Source organism: Palaemon carinicauda, chromosome 14 (assembly GCF_036898095.1).
Source record: "Palaemon carinicauda isolate YSFRI2023 chromosome 14, ASM3689809v2, whole genome shotgun sequence".
Classification (NCBI taxonomy): Eukaryota; Metazoa; Arthropoda; class Malacostraca; order Decapoda; family Palaemonidae; genus Palaemon; species Palaemon carinicauda.
Genome location: NC_090738.1, coordinates 137005616 through 137010615, shown reverse-complemented (window position 1 = coordinate 137010615; position 5000 = coordinate 137005616).

The following is a 5000-nucleotide window of genomic DNA, read 5'->3' as shown; positions in this document are numbered from 1 at the left end:
GAGAGAGAGAGAGAGATTTATTCGTCTTTTTTTCTACACTTAGACCTTCCATTGGGAAAATTTGGATAATGATAATAATAATAATAATCCATACAGATACGTCTCTCTCTCTCTCACCACAAAAACCACATATATATATATATATATATATATATATATATATATATATATATATATATATATATATATATATATATATATATATATATATATATAGGCCTATAAGGTATAACTAAATTACGAAATGTAAAAACTGTAAAAAAAAAAAACACCAGAATTAGTCGTAACAAGAAGGTCTGCCCCACCGATCTTTAACTAAGAATTCTTCCACATTCCATCCCCGAGGTTTCCTGCAACCTCAATCTAATCGAAGCCCCACAAAATACCTTGATCACTATCTTCCACAAATAGGTATTAAATTATGTAACTTAGTTTATTTTAAGATAAAATAACATTAAATATTTTAGGCTTTTTTCATATCAAAATAATTACTTTATTACTACATTTTTGTGTTAAGATTTACGACTCCAATCATTTTTTTTTTCATATTTAAAGAGTTTAATTTTATTTATAATATATACTGTTACCTTCATTTCCTTGATTACAGAAAAGCAGAGAGCAAAAGAAGAAAAAAAATAAATGATTGGTCAAAATGATTGATTTTCTTCAGTTACTCATAAAATCTCACCTCAACGAAAGAAGTCTAAGGGCGTTGCACATACAAATTAAAAAAATCCGGTATGAGTGAATAACATTTATCATAAACTAACGTAAATATGTTTATTAATTACGATGCACAAATATTTTTCTATTACGGCTTGTTAAATTATAGTTTTATCTATAAATCTATTTTTTTATAAAAATCAAAAGACAAAACAACCAACAATATATACCTAAAAAATTTTAACCTTTATTTAACATCATAACTTTCTGAGTGCAGAAACCTTAACGTGGTGAAAGGGTTTGTGTCAGAACCACCCATACTAGGTTGGTTTGCCGAGAGCGATCATACAAAAATATCCCACCATCACCAATCCGCAGTGGCCGGAGTGGTGAGGAAAACTGGTCAAACCCCAGACATGAATTGACATACCTGAGGCCTTTGTCCTGCATTTGTTGTATCTAAGAGGGAAATCTATAGTTTTTCCTGTATTTACACCTATACAACAACCCAATCACCTGTAGAATCGTCACCCCAAGGTCCTTCGGGTTGACGATTCCACAGGTGGAATACCCTGGGGTGACAATTCTACAGATGGAATACCTTGGGGTAGACAATTCTACATTTGGAATATCCTGGGGTGACGATTCTACAGGTGGAATATCCTAGGATGACGATTCTACAGGTGGAATACCCTGGGGCGACCATCCTACAGGTAGAATACCCTAGGGTGACAATTCTACAGTTGGAATACCCTGGGGTGACAATTCTACAGATGGAATACCCTGGGGTGACAATTCTACAGATGGAATACCTTGGGGTAGACAATTCTACATTTGGAATACCCTGGGGTGACGATTCTACAGGTGGAATATCCTAGGATGACGATTCTACAGGTGGAATACCCTGGGGCGACCATCCTACAGGTAGAATACCCTAGGGTGACAATTCTACACTTGGAATACCCTGGGGTGACAATTCTACAGATGGAATACCCTGGGGTGACAATTCTACAAATGGAATACCTTGGGGTAGACAATTCTACATTTGGAATATCCTGGGGTGACGATTCTACAGGTGGAATACCCTGGGGTGACGATTCTACAGGTGGAATATCCTAGGATGACGATTCTACAGGTGGAATACCCTGGGGCGACCATCCTACAGGTAGAATACCCTAGGGTGACAATTCTACAGTTGGAATACCCTGGGGTGACAATTCTACAGATGGAATACCCTGGGGTGACAATTCTACAGATGGAATACCTTGGGGTAGACAATTCTACAGTTGGAATACCCTGGGGTGACAATTCTACAGATGGAATACCTTGGGGTAGACAATTTTACATTTGGAATATCCTGGGGTGACGATTCTACAGGTGGAATACCCTGGGGTGACGATTCTACAGGTGGAATATCCTAGGATGACGATTCTACAGGTGGAATACCCTGGGGCGACCATCCTACAGGTAGAATACCCTAGGGTGACAATTCTACAGTTGGAATACCCTGGGGTGACGATTCTACAGGTGGAATACCCTGGGGTGACAATTCTACAGGGGAATACCTTGGGGTGACAATTCTACAGGGGAATACCCTGGGGTGACTATTCTACAGGGGAATACCCTGGGGTGACAATTCTACAGGGGAATACCCTGGGGTGACAATTCTACAGGGGAATACCCTGGGGTGACTATTCTACAGGTGGAATACCCTGGGGTGACAATTCTACAGGGGAATACCTTGGGGTGACAATTCTACAGGGGAATACCCTGGGGTGACTATTCTACAGGTGGAATACCCTGGAATGACGATTCTAGAGGTAGAATACCCTGGGGTGACGATTATACAGGTGGAATACCTTGGGGTAGACAATTCTACATTTGGAATATCCTGGGATGACGATTCTACAGTTGGAATACTCTGGGGTGACAATTCTACGGGGGAATACCTTGGGGTGACTATTCTACAGGTGGAATACCCTGGGGCGACTATTCTACAGGTAGGATACAGGTATAAACCCGATTGACTACCTTTAAGCCAATAAATATGTTCTCTTTTTACACCATCTAATATTTCACTTAAAAAAAAATACGATTACTGAAAACTGCAAAAACATATGTCCCTGTTCCAACACATGAATCAGCAGTCCATTTAGGGTCTAACAACATCAGGGCAAGAATCTTATCCCGTAAAACAAGTTCCAGCGAATATGATTAAAGCGTAAGAGACTTCAGTCCAGATTAATTGTTCCTTTTAAGGAATTCTGTCGGAGGAACTCTTATTAAAAGTGATTTAATTACGTCGAGAGTCCTGTCGGCAGGAGCAGGAGGAGGAGGAGGAGGAGGAGGAGGAGGAGGAGGAGGAAGAGGAGGAGGAGGAGGAGAAGACTAAGAGGAGGAGGAGAAGAAGAAGAAGAAGGAGACTAAGAGGAGGAGGAGAAGAAGAAGAAGAAGAAGGAGACTAAGAGGAGGAGGAGAAGAAGAAGAAGAAGAAGGAGACTAAGAGGAGGAGGAGAAGAAGAAGAAGAAGAAGGAGACTAAGAGGAGGAGGAGAAGAAGAAGAAGAAGAAGGAGACTAAGAGGAGGAGAAGAAGAAGAAGAAGAAGAGGGGGGAGGAGGAGGAGGAGGAGGAGACTAAGAGGAAGAGGAGACGAAGAAGAAGAAGAAGACATTCCTGTCGGGGTTTATAACTTTGGGAAGTTTCCTAAAAAAAAAAAAAAAAAAAAAAAAAAGGCTTAACAGCAAGACTAATGAAGGGAAGTGGGAAAGAGGGTAAAGTATAAAGCAAGATTGCAAGATGAACAGACAATTTACATGATCCCAGTCGAGTTGGGAAGCTACGCTAGGCATTTATCCAATCCTAGTCAGGTATTTCGTTCTTGAAGGCCATACACTGAATTAATAAACATGGAGGTGTCTGCTTAAGTCCCGTAGTGTCTTTATTATTCCACTCTAGAAGGAAGAGCACTATGAAGTTTAAAGGTTTAAAGGCTACTCATGAATACCAGATGTAAGGGACAGTGACATTGCCCTAGCTATACTCAATCTTTTTTAATGAGGTGCATTTGCACCGACTCGCAGCGGTGCCCTTTTAGCTCGGAAAAGTTTCCTGCGATCTGATTGGTTAGAATTATCTTGTCCAACCAATCAGCGATCAGGAAATTTTTCCGAGCGAAAAGGGCACCGCTGCAAGTCTTACTCACTAAAAAGAATTGACTATAGTAGGACAATGCCCTAGATACTGATCAGTACCCAAGCCACCTCTCCATCTAAGCTAGGACCAAGAAGGGCCAGGCAATGGCTCCTGATGACTCAGCATGTACACCTATAGGCTCCCCCAAAACCTGCATCCTTAACTCATAAGGATGGCGGGGTTGCAGCGACCAAAGAAACTAACGAGTTTGAGCGGGACTCGAACCCCAGTCTGACATTCACCATACAGGATGTTACCACAACGGCCACCACAACCCTAGTAGATATTAGGAAAGGAAGAGGGGAATGAAATAAAAAGCTAAAAAGTAGGTGTAATTGTGGACCGAAAATGACGCTGGAAAGTACCTATGCTCACAGTACACCGCGTGAGGAGGTTTGAAGGCACTAACCACCTAAGGAGAGATCGTGTCTTTGGAAGGTGAGATGAGACACTCACCACTTGAGCATTCATATCACAGCAGATACCAGAGAGAGAGAGAGAGAGAGAGAGAGAGAGAGAGAGAGAGAGAGAGAGAGAGAGAGAGAGATTCACCTAACGGAATGTGAAGCATTTGTATCCTCACAAAATAAACGGGCAGACTTTGTCCCCCATCTCTCAGATACATCCAGACATAGATACATCTGAGTTTATATTAAAACCACGTAAGAGATACGAAGATCGCCGTACATACGGAATGGCCAGCCGGTCAACCAGCTCCTTTAACGTATGAATTACGACAATCGGTTATTAAGGGCCTTGGCTGGAATGTCTCTCTCTCTCTCTCTCTCTCTCTCTCTCTCTCTCTCTCTCTCTCTCTCTCTCTCTCTCTCTGTATGCCAAAGGCTTGCATGCTACTCAAAATGGGTCTGTGTTTACTCTCTGAGTAAGGGGAAAGATTCTTTTCTTCTTCTACTACTACTACTGCACATAGGCATTATACATACATACTGTGCACACACACAAAAAATAAAATGTATGTGTGTATATACAGTATATATATATATATATATATATATATATATATATATATATATATATATATATATATATATATATATGTGTGTGTGTGTGTGTGTGTGTGTGTGTGTATACACAGTATATATAATATTTATATATTAAATATATATATATATATATATATATA